This window comes from Cetorhinus maximus, chromosome 3, assembly GCF_964194155.1.
Source record: "Cetorhinus maximus chromosome 3, sCetMax3.hap1.1, whole genome shotgun sequence".
NCBI classification, from domain to species: Eukaryota; Metazoa; Chordata; class Chondrichthyes; order Lamniformes; family Cetorhinidae; genus Cetorhinus; species Cetorhinus maximus.
Genome location: NC_135881.1, coordinates 112939714 through 112955872, shown reverse-complemented (window position 1 = coordinate 112955872; position 16159 = coordinate 112939714). Strand labels below are relative to the sequence as shown.

Sequence of the window (16159 nt, the reverse complement as noted above, 5' to 3'; positions counted from 1 at the left end):
AAAAATGGCTTTGGCAGTTGCAAGACTTATCTGGGAGTTGAAGTTATAATGTTGGTTGCATTACAGAAGATAAGTAAAGCTAAGTTAATGAAATTGGCAGATAAGCTACAATTAGGATTACCTGCAGGGGTAAAGAAATCAGACATTATTGAAGGTATAGCACAGCAATTGAAATAGGAAGGAATACCCGAGAGACCAAGTTCTCCAAGGGGTGGGTAGTTAGAATGGGCTCAAATTCAGTTGCAAATGAAAAAATTGGAACTAGAGGCTGCAGAAAAAGAAGAGGAATGGACATCCCGAAGGGAACAGGCAGAAAGGCAGGAGAGAGAAAGAAAACAGGAAAGTGAATTAGAAATGGTGAGGTTAGAAAAGGAGGAAAGAGAAAAAAGAGAGAGAATTCCATCTTAAAATGCTGTCAGTTAAAAAAGAGTCACCAGAAAGCGAGGAAGGATTTATTTCCATATCAGAACCCAGTGGGGAGATGTTTAAATTTGTATAAGCTCTTCCAAACTTTGAAGAAAGAGATGTTGAAATGTTCTTTAATTCATTTGAGAAGATAGCTAAACAGAAGAAATGGCCACAGGAAAACTGGACATTGTTGTTATAATCCAGATTGGTGGTTAGAGCACATGAGGTTTATACTTCACTGTTAGAAGAAATGTTGGTGAACTATGATATGGTAAAGAGGGCTATTTTGAGTGCATTTGAGTTGGTTCCTGAGGCATACAGGCAGAAATTTAGGAATATGAGAAAACAGCCTGGGCAAACTTATATTGCGCTTGAGAGAGTAAAACAAAGTAATTTTGACCGGTGGATATGCCCATTAAAGATAGAGATGACATATGCAGCACTTAGAGAAGTAATTCTTTTGGAAGAATTTAAAGATCCAATTCCTTCGGTAGTGAGAACTTATGTGGAGGAACAGAGGGTTGAAATGGTAAGATGAGCAGCAGAGATAGCTGATGATTATGAGTTAGTTCATAGAGTTAAACTTTTTTTTCATCACCCTTTTAAATTAGAGAAGGATAGAAAGTGGGAAGGTGAAAGGAAGGTGGGTAGTCAGGGAAGAGAAGGAGTAGGTGGAAATTCCCCTAAGTTTTTTTCTCAGAATAAAAAAGGTGCTGAGGATAGAGGTTACACTTGAAAATTGAGGTGTTTTCATTGTGATTTGGTTGGACACACAAAGTCAGTGTGTTGGAAATTACAGGGAAAACCTGTTGGGATTATTGGGGTGCAGAAAAGTTCTGGAAATAAAAGTACTGTCAGTTCTGAGGTTCAGGCACAGGAAAAATCAGTGCTTTGTGTATTTGTAAAATAGGAAGAATCAGTGTTAGGCAAAGAAGTGGGAATGTGTTCACAATTTACCCAAGAGAATTCTGAGGAGCAGATTGCAGAAATGTTTAAAGATTTTGTATGTGAAGAGAAAGTCTTTCCATGTGCACAGGGTGTAGTAGGTAAATATGTTAAAATTTTAAGAAACACGGGTATGTCAATCCTTAATATTGTGGGATGGTGACATTTGTTGTTCAGAGGGAGTATTGCAGGGGCAGGTGATAATAAGCGAGGTTCTTGGAGAGGCTACATGTATTCCATTGTGGAAGGTAAAGTTAAGGAGTAAGTGGAAAACAGGTGAGGTGATTGTTGGAGTAATGGAAAAAATACTTATTGCAGGGGTTCAATTTACTTTAGGTGATGATATAGCTGAGTGCCAGATGTGGGTGATGCCTAAGGTAGCTGAGCAGCCCATAGAAGCATTTTCCACAGAAGTGTTGCAGAGAGAGCATCCTGGATTATTTCCAGGTTGTGTGATAACAAGATGACAGGCTCATAGGTTGAAACAAGAAGAATAGGAAGCTCAAAGGCAAAGAGAAGGTATGGAAGTCCAATTAGCTGACTCCGTGTTTAACTCAAGGCAGTTGTTGGAGATATAGAAAAAGGATATGCAAATAAGATAGTTATATCAAACAGCTTACTTGGAAGCGGAGGCAAATGTATTCCCGAATGTTATCACCATAAGGATAAATTTTTAATGAGAAAATGGAGGCCTTATCTTGTTTCAGCAAATGAAAGCTAGCAGGAAGTGCATCAGATTGTTACACCATTTGGATATAGAAATTAGATTCTGAGAATTGCTCATGAAATTCAATTGGGGGAGGGTGGCACAATTAGGAATTAGAAAGACACATGCAAAAATACAAAACATTTTTATTGGCCTGGATTGCATAATGATGTAGTCAAATTCTGTAGAACATGTCACACATGTCAGGTGATAGGGAAACCACAAGTAGTGATTAAGCTGGCACCTTTAATTCCAATTCCAGCATTTGAAGAACCTTTTACAAGAGTCATAATTGATTGTGTAGGACCCCTCCCTAAGACAAAAGTTGGAAATCAGTACTTACTGACAATAATGGATGTGTCTACAAAGTGTCCTGAAGTGATACCTTTGAAAAATATTACAACAAAGAGAATTGTAGAATGGTTGACTGAATTTTTTACAAGATATGATTTACCTAAAAAAATACAATCAGATCAGGGTTCAAATTTCATGTCACTGCTGTTTAAGGAAGTAATGAACAGTTTGGGAAGAATACAGTTTAAGTCAATCCCTTACCATCCTGAGTCACAAGGGATTTTGGAAAGATGGCATCAAACTCTAAAAATTATGATGAGGGTGTATAGTCATGATTATCCACAGGATTGGGTTATGGGAATTCCATTCTTGTTATTTGCTATTAGGGATGCTCCTATTGCATCAACTGATTTTAGTCCTTTTGAACTAGTTTATGGTTCATGAGGTAAGGGGACCACTGAAATTGACTCATGAGAAATTGTTGGGTCAATATTCAGAAACAACTCTCCTGGATTATGTATCAAACATCAGAGAAAGATCAGACAGAGCATGTGAGTTAGCTAGGGAACATTTAAAAATATCACAGCAAGTGATGAAAGTGAAGACAGACAGGGAAGCTACAGCTCGTAGTTTTGTTGCTGGGGGAAAAGTGCTAGTTTTGTTTCCAGTACTGGGCTACTCATTGAAGGCAAGGTTTAGTGGACCTTACAGGATTGAAAAGAAACTGAGTGAAATAAATTATTTAATAAATACCCCAGATGGAAGAAAGAAGCAGAGGGTGTGTTATGTAAATATGCTTAAAAAGTACTTTGACAGGGAAGAGGACCAAACGGAGGTTGGATTATTTTCAAAGGAGGGGTGAAATGTGTCACCTAGCCAGGTGAAGTTCAGGAACAGTGTGTTTATTTTCCCCAAAGGTTATTGGTACAATGGGTACTATGCTATTATTTTTTTATGATCAGGAAAGTAAAGTCCAAAGACATAGAGAAACAATGGGAATGTGCATTCAAAGGGGAAAATATGTATAAAGGAGCGAAGACTGTGTGTAAGGGTAGGCATTTTAAGAATTAACAAATGTGAAAAGCCTTCAGCATCTATGCCTCAAGGTGCTGTTTTCAAAGAATTGAAGTTAAGAAAACTCACTTTGAATTCGACTGGTTCAGGGCATCATGATTCTTTGCCTGGGTCTTTTAAAAATGCATGTCTTACTGTTGCCTTAACGAAAGTGTAACTGGGAGTCAGATTAAGTAGGGGATTTAGAAGTTATCACAGTACTATTATATAGACCTATGTATGTATTTAAAGTAATTTCTTCTTTTAATAAATATTTAATCTAGTTTTGTAAAAACCTACAAGGCTTGGTGGTCTTATTATTACTGAATTCAAGGCATGCATCTCGAAATTTATACAAATTGCAAAACGAGTTATGGCAGTTGTTTCAAGTTTTCCTTTGGGATTTGAACAACTCAGCCTTTACCATCGGCTGTGCCATAACATAGTAAACAGCAAGAAGCTTCAATGGACACAGGAGTGTCAGAAGGCATTTGACAATTTGAAAACTGTATTGACTACAATAGCAGTTCTGGCAGTACCCAATTATGCCACACAATTTATGTTGTCCATTAACGCAAGTGATATAAGCATTTCGGCTGTATTGTTACAAGAAGATGACACTAGAATGGAGAAACCGATAGGGTATTTTTCACAGAAGTTGAATGTACAATAGGGAAGATATTCAACGATCGAAAAGGAGACTTTGGGCCTGGTGTTAGTATTGCAGCATTTTGAGATTTATGTTGCAAACACTTCAGACACAATTGTTTATACAGACCACAATGCTTTAAAGTTTCTGGACAAATTTCAAGACAGAAGTGCAGGCTATGCAGATGGAGCTTATTACTGCAACCATTTAATCTACAGATTATACATGTGGCTGGATGAGAAAATCTGATTGCAGATGCATTGTCAAGAGTTTGAAGCTTAAAAGGAAAATTGGACATTTAAAAAAAGTTGACATTGGACTGGAATGATTTCTGTTGATACAAAGGATTTGTATATTTATTGCTATGTTACTGCATGCATCTGGTAATGTAATAGTATAATAAGTACAGAAGATAATGTAAAATGGGTTAGGAAAATGAAGCCAACTGTTTAAATTATGACAGTTCATCCTTCAACACAGAGGGGAGTGTCATGAAAATAAAAAAAATTCATAATGTTATTGGAATTAAATATAAAGTAGCAATATTGTAGTCTGCATTTTGCGTGTGTGTGTGTGTGACTTAATTGAATTAAAGACAGCTGGTCTGAAGGCTTTGATATATTGGAAGAGAAGCTAGGTTTGAAATGCTAAATAAGTAAACATGGCTGAAGTTTTAGAATGTGAGGTGTAAAGGAAAATCTGCATTTTTTAGATAAACTAGAGTAGTTTGAATTTTAAAAGAGAGGGTGAAATGTTACACTTAGCCAGAAGAAGCTAAACAGTGTGTTTATTATTCCCAAAGCTTACTGATAAAATTGGTACTATGAAAGATTTTTATTATCAGAAAGGTAAAGTCCAAAGACATATTGAAACAATGAAATTTGCATTCAAAGGGGAAAATATGTATAAAGGAGAGAAGGCTATGTGTAAGAGGAAGGCATCCTAAGATCTAATAAGTGTAAAAAGCCTCCAGCCTCGATTGTACCAAGCTGCTGCCTATAGGAACCGAAGCTCAGAGAATTCACTATGAATATCCCTGTCCAGGGTGTTGTGTGAGTTGCCTGGGTCTGTTAAAATCTATTTTGTTTTTACAGTTGATTTAATAGGGTTGTAACTGGGATTCAGATTAATTAGGGGAGCTAGGAGTGATCATAGTAGTAATTTATAGACCTACTTATGTGCTTAAAATTATTTATTTTATTAATAAATGTTTAAATTAGTTTTGTGAAAAAAACCTCTAAAACTCACTGGACTTACTACTACTGAATTCAAAGCACGCATCTCAAAATAAAAATACAAATTGCAAAACAGTTGTGGCAGTTTCAAGTTCCCCTCTGGGATTTGTGCAACTTAGCATTTATCATCTGCTGTGCCATAACAATGGATTTGTTCATCAATGGTCTCTATAGGTTGAAAGGGAACTGCAATTATGGAACCTTAAAGGATGAGTTGATTCACAACAGGATTGTGGTCGCAGTCCCAAACAAAGCATTATCGGATCTCTTACAGTTAGGAGAGGATTTAACATAAGTGAAAGAAATGTAGATTGCAAGGCAAATGGAACTCAGAAATCAGAATCAGGCGTTTGTTCGCAAGAAAGGAGAGATCCGTGGTGAAGATTGAGTGAGGTCATTCAGTTTATAGGTCACAAGAAACAGCATGCCAAAGCCTAATCCTGCCAAAATGGGGAAAAGCATATTAACCATCATTTTGAAATGTCTTTGATGTGGTGGGAACAAACTGCTCAAGCAAGAAGAATGTCCAGTAAGAGAAGGCAGAGTGCCACAGCTGTAGAAGTAGGCCATTTCAAAACTGTTTGTCACTCGTAAATGCTGACAAACTGTAAAAAGAGGGAGAACATTTTAAAATCAAGCCACATACAAGAAGTGGAAGAATCACAAGCAAAGGAACTAATCTTTCTGGGGGAGGTAAATGATACTGTAAACAAGTATTGGAGTATTAAACTCGAAGTGGATGGACATGGCACAGGGTTTAACCTAGACACAGGAAAAGAGGTTTCTGTTTCATCAGTTGAAGGTAAATGGCTCACACGGATTACATTGCATTCCTCATCTATCAAATTACAAGGTCCTGGTGAGACAAATTTAAAAGTCAAAGGCAAACTCATGGCAAAGCTGAAATATAAAGACTGAGAAACCAACAAACCTCTCTGTCATTCAAAATCAAGAGTGCTCTCCGCTAAGCAGAAAGGCATGCCTAAAGCTGAAATTAATCTACAAAGTGGATGAAGTTACTGATGAATTTTCAAAATACTTTACAGTCCGAGGGAAACCAAAGACTGGGGGCGGGGGGCCTCAAAGGCCAAGGCTACATGCTGGGTTAAATGGCCAAGGCCAACATGGTACACAACCTTCCAAAGCACAACAAATCATTGAAGCGCTTGCGGCACTGGGTCCCTGTGTGACGGACAGCATCTGGGGAGCTGACCACCTCCACCACCTCCTGCCAGACCCGCTTCATGACGTGGGGGGGCCATCCTATTCCCATCCTTGGGAAACAGGACCTCTCGCCGTGCTGCCACGTCCTCGAGAAGGGCAGCAAGGCAGGCATCAGAGAAGCAAGGGGTACATTGGCCCCCTGCTGGTCTGCCCTGCAACCTGCCCTCCCCCCCTGACCTGCCCTCCTCCTCTGGCCTGCCCTCCAACGGAGCCTACTGTGCAGACCCCCTGCACCTGTCGCTGGCCATGGTGATCAGCCTAAAGGATGCTGCCTGGTCTTTCTTTATACAGACTGCTGGTTCCCCAATGGAACCAGCGGTCTGTACATGCCTGCCACAATTTTAAAAATCCCTCTCTCCACGGGAGTGTGAAATGCGCTGGTCGGGCCTTAGTTGCGCAAAATGGCGGCACGGTCTGGATCGCCGGCAACGATTGGCTCCGCGCCCGCCCGCGATTGGGTCAGCCCCACCCACCCAACGAACGGAAAATTCAGCCCTATGAGTTGCTGCTAAACCAATTTGCCTCTTTGCACTGAGGAAAGTCCCCCACCCACTCTTGGACAAAGTCAAGGTAAAATTGAAATGATGCAGCAGCAAAGGGTTATCTGACCAGTCAGCATGCCAACAAATGGGGTTCAGGAATCGTTACAGACCCAAAGCCAAATGGCTCTTTATGAATCTGCGTGGTTTTAACTCAACAATACAAATCAGTGGAACGTGAGATCCATTTGATAGCCTTGGTGGCTGAGAACCTTGCCAAACTAGCCAAGAGCACTTTCTTCGCCAAATTGGATGCAAACAATGGATTTTGGCAGTTGCCTCTGGACAAAGAATCACGATTGCTGACCACATTTATAACATCATTCAATCATTATTGTTTCAATATTTTGCCCTTTTTCAAGTGTCCCCTCCAAAAATTTTCTAGAGAGCAATGCCTCACACACTAGAAGGCATGGAAGAAATAATGCTCCATATGGACGACATCCTTATACGTGGATCCACAAGAGATGAACATGACTGCAGAGTCAGAGCAGTCCTGAGAGTCTTACAGGATGCAGGCCTAACATTGAATGAAAGATGTGAGTCCGCCAAGCCTATGATCAAGTTTGTAGGTCACATAGTACAAGCCATTGGAATCTCAGTTGATCCACACAAAATGAAAGTAATTAGAGAATGTCCATAACCCAAGAACATAACTGAGCTTCAAAGATTCCTCAAGATGGTCATCCAAGTAGGCAAGCTCCTACCAAATTTAGTAGAGGTCAATAAGCCCTTGAGAAAGCTGTTGAGACAGGGCCAACAGCGGTGCTGGAATGTGGACCAGCAAAATGCTTTTGAAAAGATTAAATAACATTTAATCTCTTCTGAAATCTTGTCACATTATGACCCAGAATCACCGACCATATTAGCAGCAAATGCATCGTGAACAGGCCTGAGGGAAGTTTTATTTCCATTGCAATGAGATGGCAGGCATAGATCTGTTTACTATGCCACTAGGTCACTATCAGAAACAGAATATTGATACACCATGATAGAAAAATAAACATTGGCAGCAACATGGGTATGTAAAAACTTTTCACACAGTGTTATGGGATTATGTTTGAAAATCAAAACAGTTCATAGACCACTTGTCACCCTTCTGAAACATTAAACAAATTGCGAAGATGCCACACAGAATACAGCAGCTCAGACTAAGATTGATGAGATATGACTCCATCACAGCTTATGTGCAAGGGAAGTATCAAACAACAGCAGACACTCGATCATGAATGCCATCAGAATGAACAAGAGATTCACACTTTGTCAAGGAGGTTGAAGCATATACCTCCTTAATCACTCTGCACTTACCAGCTACTGCCAAAAAGTTGCAGGAATTGAAACAAGCCCAGCAATGAGATGAAGAATCTCTCCAAGTCAAGAAATTGTCTAGAAGGATAGCCAGAAAATATCCCCACTCATCTAATACTACGGCAGTACTTTGAACATCACAAGAATCTCGCTATCATTGATGACTTACTAGTCTTCAACGAGCGAATAGTCATACCGCGAGCATGTCAGCTTGATATTCTTCAAAGACTTTACCAAGGTCACCTTAGGAATAGCAGAATGCCGTTTTAGAGCACAGCAATCGGTCTGCTGGCCAGGCATTACTTGCTCTGTAGAATAAATTATTTCTAACTGTCTTGCTTGTGCTGTAAATAGCCAAAAACAAAAAGAACCACTATTACCCAACATCGCCTGACCCCACCTAACCTGTCATCACTGCACTGATTGGCTGAGTGTTACCCATTCAAAGTGCCAAAATAATCCATACAATCAAAATGGTCACATCTTATCCAGAAGTAGGCAAAGATTATTGGTTAGGGTGCTGAACTGAGATGACGAATGAAACATTAGTTTGTATTGAAACCTTTTCGAGCACTCCTAGGTTGCCGCGGATCCCTGGTTGAGAACTCCTGTTTTAAAGCACCATTCAAAGTAAACGATTTTATAATTATTTTCTTCGTGTGTCTGATCTGTCTATTTTCTTGGTAGTTTAACAAGGCATATGTGTAAGGCATCTGTGTGTCTGCCTTCATCCATGCATCTGTTCAATGACATATATGGTGGTGTCAGCAGACGATTTGTTTATGCATGGAAAATTAAGTGATTGTGTAATTATCCTAGTGAGAAGAAGTGTTGACCAATAGATATACATTGCAAATGGCAGACTAATTGAATAATTACTTTGTGCCCATCTTTGTAGTGGAGGAAGAGGATAATATATTTACTATTCCAGGGAAATTAATAACGAAACAAGAACAAACTCACTAAAGTTAATGTAAGCCAGGAAATAGCACTAGAAAAAATAAGTAGGTGAGGAAATTAGGTATGCTTTACTCATATTCCAGAGCTCATTCAAGTCAGGAATTGATCATTTAGATTAGGAAAAGTGAGAGATTGAAACCAGGAAAATATAGACCTGTTAATCTAACAGCTGATATGGGGAATTTACTGGATTTTTTAAGAACAGATTGTCTGACTAATTAGAGAAATTTGGACTGATTGAAGAGAGCTAACATAGGTTTATAATGGGTAGATCATGTCTTACAAACAGAATTGATTCTCTTGAGGAAGTAACTCAAGTATCGGACAGGGGAATCTTTATGGATGTAGTTTATATGGACTTCCAGAAGGCATTTAATAATCCACAGAATAAATAGTTAGCTTCAATAAAAATGGAACACCAAGCAGCCTCTACCTATTTTTTATTGATTATACTAAAGCATTTGATAAAATCCAACACAATCATCTCATGAAAATGCTAGAAGACATCAACATCAACGAGAAAGATCTTCAATTCATCAGGAATATTTCCTGGAATAGCAATGATCAGATATGGGGACAAACTCGATGGTTGGAAAACAATCAAAAGAGGGGTTAGACAAGGCTGCTTTCTCTTACCAGACTGTTTCTCTGTACACAATGAATGCATTCTCAGAGGTATTGAAGGGGTGGATGGTATAAAGGTAGGAGGGAGAGTCATCAACAATATCTGCTATGTCGACGGTGTCGCACTTACAGCAACAAATGAAGAAGGCTTGCAAAAATTAATCGGAAAGTGGTAGATGCTGGCTTACACTCAACTTAAAGAAAATGTACACTATGGCAATGAAAAAGACATTCCAGAATGCAACATCACAGGAAATGGAAGCAAGTTAGAACAGATCAATCAATCCAATATTTAGGAAGCACAGTATATTCTGATGTCAAAAGCAGGATTGAAATCTGAAAAAGGATTGGACAAGCCAAAAGCGCTTTTACAAGATTAAGCAACATTGTAAATAATGTCAGCTTGAGTCTTGAAATGAGAATCCATGTACTGGAATGTTCTGTCTAGTAGGTAATGAATTCTTCCATGAAACTTTGAGCTTTGGGAAAGAGACAGAAAAGAAAACTAACAGCTTCAAAATGTGATGCTTAAGAAAGATCCTAAGAGTAAGCTGGGTGGAGGAAAGAACGAATGAAAATGTACTGAATGAGGCTAGAAGATCAAGATAACTTTTTCAACTAAACAAAAGCTTGAATAACAGCTGTTCCCTGGTTCATTCCTCATGGCAATGCCTTGACCAATCAGAGTCAACTTTCTTAGTTTGAATTTTAAAACTTCGCAGTTAACTGTCCCCTAATGCATTCTCCATGGAAATGCCTCTACCAATCAGAGTCCACTTCTCAACAAATTAGCAATCTCTTCTCATGCAGTATAGATTGTTGTTTCCTTTGAGATTTGGTATTCTTCTGATTTGGTACTGATGAGTGCAAGATGAAAAGCTTCAACAGCATGTCTTTTTTTTCAGCAATAACAGGGGAACTCTTAAATAATATCAAAAGAAGACAAATGGAGTTCTTCAGACATGTTATCTTTGCAGAAGAGTTGCAGTACCTAACCACCACTGGAAGGATTTATGGAAGAAGGGCAGGAGACCGACAGCGAAGGGAGCAGCTAGGCAACATTAAAGGAACTTAGTCAGAACTCCAACAGCAAGGTCATCCAATGATCAAAAAGTTTGGAAGACGATGGTCACTTACACCACTCGGCATAACACTTAGACAGTGACAATTAAAACACTTGGAGCTGAAGGCAGATTATTAACCTGGTTCAGAAGTTGCTTATGCTGGTGAGGACAGAGAATAGGGCCAGTGAGTATGTACTCAAATTGGAAAGAAGTGATGTCTCACGAGGATCTGTGCTAGGAACTCAACTATTTATTATTCTGTTTTCCAAGTCATTAATAAATATAGAAAGCCATATATCCAGGTAATCAGTGTAGATAGGAACATAAAATTACAAAGAAAAATTGATAGATTAAGTGGGCAGAATTTACTGCTCCCCCAGAAGAGTGGTGGGTGTCAGAGGGACATACGTATGATGAGGCAGGGTGGAGAGCCTGTCACCTCTCCCCCTGACTTCCCCAAGTCAAATCCAAGTGTAAAGGCTGAAGAATGGCTTTCCCACCCGGAAGTTAATTGAGGCCCTTAAGTGACACTTAAGTACCTCGTCCTGTCACTGCTGGTTGCTGGTATTCAACTAGTGACAGGCAGGGAACCAAGCCATGTAGGCAAACCGCACATGAGCCCTGGCAGGCATGCTTGAGGCATGGTGGGGGTTCCCTGCTTCTCTGGCATCATGTGCCCAATGGAGCGACCTGGCAGTAGCAAGGGTAAGGCCTGGGTGAAGACACCCCCTGCCCTTTACATCGATCCCTCTTGCTGGGGTCTCGCTGACTGGTCTCAGTGATCCATCCCTGCTCACCTGCACTCTGGGGCTCCAGCAAGGATCTTAATCCTCAGGCCTCCTACCATACCAGCAGTAGCCACTGCTCCCAGTGGCAGTGTCAATACTGGAGAGCTGCTGGCTTCTGATTGGCCACTATCTCTCTGAGGCGGGACACCCACCCTTTAGGCGAAAGTCTGGCAGGAAATTACCTTTGTGGAGCTGGGAGTCCAGATGGAAACCAGCAGGCTGCATAATTGGGACTTAATCCCGATGGGACTCCTGGAAATAGCCGCTGAAGTGTTGCCACTGGCTCTCCAGCCAATGGATGGGCCTACTGCTGGGACCATTAAATTGCAACCAATGAGTGGGCAAAATTCTGGCAGGTGGATTTCAATGCAGGGAAGTGTGAGGTCATCAATTTTGGACCAAGAATAGATCCAAGTATCTTTTAAATGGTGGAAAGTTGGGAATTGTGGAGGCCATAAGAGATTTAGGGATCCGTGCAGACAGATCATTAAAATGTAGTGGCCAGATACAAAAACAAATCCAAAAGGCTAATGGAATGTTAGCCTTTGTAACTTGAGGGTGAGAATATAAAGGGGAGGAGGTCTTGCTGTGGCTCTACAAAGCTTTGGTTGGACCACCAGCTGGATTTTCCCCTTGGAGATGGGAAACGGGAGCCATTTTTTTTGCATCAGAAGCCAAGCTCCGATGGGAAACTGGCTGAGTTTCAGATTTTCCCATGGGTGGACCCCTTATTGAGGTGGAGGTGGAATTCCTGTCCCATCATGTAAGTGGGGATAGGAAGGAGGTGGGTTTCAGCCACACAATGCAGCCATTACCGAGACAGTTTGTCCCGAGGGATAGAGCTTGTGCCAAAGCCTGCCGCTGCACCATAGGGACCCAAGATGATACAGGGGAGTTGGAGGCCTGGCACTCATGATGGAAAGGAGGAAGGTTGTCTTCCTGAAGGGTAGCAGGAGGAGGCCAGCTTGTCATGCAGCCAGCATCACCTCCATCTGCCTCCAATTCCTCCTCCCCTCTTAGCTCTTGTTGCTCCCTGATAAGCTGACCCTTCCAGGGCCTCACCATCCTCCAGGTCTATGCCATTCTGGAGGGCCATGTTACGGAGAGCACACCAGACCAGCACAATAACTGAGACCGTTGCCAGAGGGCATTTCAGGGCACTATCTGACTGCACCGGGCACCAAACTCAGTGTCTTCTAGGCCCACGTTGCCTTATCAGTTGTGATCCTGACGTGTTGTCCAGCATTGGTAAAGAGGGTGATCAAGTGGGTGATGCACCGGTGTGCAACTACCTGTGAGTCGCCACAAAGGTCCTTACTGACAAGGACAATGATGTCTGTGACCATCTGCTAGAGAGTCGCCATCTCCTTCGCCATTGAGTCTTAGTCATCTTCACCTCTGCTTGTGGGTTCTGTGCTCAGGATAATGCCACCTTATTCCTCGTACCCCTCATTCCTCTCCTCTGGTGTCTGGCCTGGCACTCTGCCCTTCCCATGCAGACTACTGCTGTTCATCTCCGTTGACCTTGGTTTCTGAGGTGGCAATTCCCATTTCAAACTGCACCCTTCCTGGTGCTCACGTGGAGTCCTTGCCCACAAAGCCTGTGTGATGCCAGGAGGGTGACAACCCCTGAATTGGCAAAGCGATGACTTTTTCCCTGACCTGTGATGGGCTGCTTTAACTTCAAAGGGTAAGCCCTTTAAACTTTGAATAGCATTTGTACTTCCCTTTTTAAACTCTTCCCAGACCATGACTTACCCCAGGCATGGTCCTTGCCTTCATACAGCCAGGCTGACACAGAGAGCTGCTAAACGCTGGCCTCCTCCATTTCTGGAGGCGGGGTTTTAAGAAGTACACAAGAAGTTAATTGGCCTCATAATATGTGTGGGCCAGATCCTAAACCCAAGGTCTCCCCCAAACTCACAAAAATCGGGGAGGGCAGAAACAGTGTGGCCGTGTGACATTGCAGCCATTTTTTTTTACATTACCCATCTTTATTCCAGCCCGACGGCCTTGGTGAAGCACAGATTCACCAAGGTTCCAAGAGTTAAATTATGGAGAGTGATTACACAAACTAGGCTTGTATTCCCTGGAATACAGACTATTAAGGAGTGATTTTGATTGAGGTTTTTAATATTTTGAAAGGAATTGATGGGTAGATAGACATTTTTTCTGCCAGTGGAAGTGTAGGACAAGAGGCCATAACCTTAAAACCAAGGCCAGACTATTGATAAGAAAAGCTAGAAACACTCACACAAAAGGTGATTTTTCCACCTTTCTTTCTCCCATAAAAAGCGGTAGATACTACCTCAATTAATTATTTTGCTAGATTTTTGCTACTCAAAAGTATTAGGAATATGATTAGGAATCAAGATGGGATTTAGGATATAGATCAGTCATAACCAATGTTCCCACTAATTTTTTCCATCCATGTGTGGAATGAATTTTGTTACCTGCACCAATATCAATGTGTGGATGTGCGCCACGAGTAGAAATGAAAAAAAACTATGGGCAGAATTTTGCCCTTGATGGGTGGGCTCGGTGGGGGCGGTCGGGAAGCCGACCACTGCCTGCAATCGGGGCCGGACCACAATTTCACACTGTGGGCCAATTAGTGCCCAGCCAGCGTGAAACATGAGTGGCAGCGCTCAGCACTGCCTGTGCAGGAGGGGGAGGAGGGCGAGCACGAACTTTGCGCATGTGTGCGAGTGCGTTCTTGAAAATCTCCGAGGCTCTGAAAAGCTCTGCCTCAGGGAGATGACCACTTTTCCAAAAAAAAAATGAAGGTTTTAATAATGTTATAAACATGTCCCCTCATGACTCTGTTGCATGAGCAGGGACATGTTATAAATTAAATGTAAAATGTTTTATTTTATTTCTATTTGCTGTTGGAAAGCTCATCCCGCCGATGGATGAGGTTTCCTGGCCTTTCTGCATGCCCACCAACCGTAGGAAAAATTTAAGTGAATTATCTTTCTAATGGCCTTAATGTGCCTTTTAATTGTTGGCGGGTGCGCTGCTGATTCCCGTGCGTGCCTGCCGACCAAAATATCGTGTGACTGCGCAGTGACATCGGGACACTCGCCCGATATCACTGTGTGTCATTTTACCCTCGAGTGGGCCGGGGTTAAAAATTCTGCCCTATATATAATACATACTTTTTAAAAGTTACCATAGATATAGAAGCAAAAGAAAGAATGCCACCACCAGCCATTGACACAGTAACATGCTAGTCCATAAATCACCAAATTTACTGAATTCAATTTTAAATTTACCATGCTGGCATTTGAACTCTCAACCTCTAGGTTTTAAGTTCAGTACTATAACCGATACACTACCGTCCATGAGAGAATCATTTGTTAGGTTTTATATTGTAGCTTGTTTTTAGTCATTTGACAGAAGAAAAGTTGAATTGGTAGCGATGGCTCAAGACAATCTTTTGTTTCAAATTGACAAGCTCTAAATAAAAAGAGCTAAGGAGGCTTGTCGTTTAGATTGATAGAACATGTGGAAAAGGCAACTTTTATTTGTTCAGCTGATTGAGTGTTTTCTTTATTTAAAACTGGAATGAATAGCGAGGAAAATAGCTCAGTAATTTCTTCACATCAACAAACATAGTTGGGCATAGGTAAAGCATCTTTGAATTCGGAGAGGGGTTGGTTCTTGTGGAGTGGGTGAAAGTCAGAGGTACACAGTGTCCCTGTAAATTAAGTGAATGTTGAAGACGGAGGCTACATCTGGTGACTGGGGAAGAGAGCATTGTGGTAAAGAGAGAATGGAATTTCAGGAGGGAGAATTACTGTTAAGGTAGCTTTTGGGGAAGTAATGGCATTTATTCCATCTGCAGTTTTTCTGGAATAAAAATGTATGAATTGTGGAGTAATAAACTGGACCATTTTTAAAGTAAACTGTCTCACAAGCATTCAAAAATAAATTGGGTCGAGTTAGTATTTGGAAGTATGCATGGTTTAAAATGCCTCATGAGATAACCTCACTAGAATCTTTACATTAGTATTTGCAGATCTGTGTGAGGAATCCAAAACTCTTCACAAGCTCCCTAGAAATGCCCTTTTGTTTTCACTATGTTGAATGTCTTTGGGATCAATCTTCATTCTACAAAACCAGCTACAGTGGTATTAATTGGCCCAGAAATCCTCTTACTAACTCTCATAACTTAACTGTTCGTAACTTAACTCGTTTAACTTATCTCCAACTTGCTGCTTCCTGCCTCCAGCTCACTACCTCTCCCAACTTGCCGCTACTCTACCCAAGCCTCCCGCTCACCACCTCTTCCTCTCACCTACCAACCGCTCGCCACTCACCTGAACCCTTGCTTGACGGGAGGGAAGAAATGTGAGAGGG

General features: G+C 41.2%; 1 protein-coding gene across 6 annotated transcripts in view; it reads left to right on the top strand.

The window, feature by feature from the left end:
• Positions 1-16159, top strand: part of dgkb (diacylglycerol kinase, beta) — a 959831-nt gene that overhangs the window by 298874 nt on the left and 644798 nt on the right. The gene's annotated exons all lie outside the window — the stretch shown is intronic.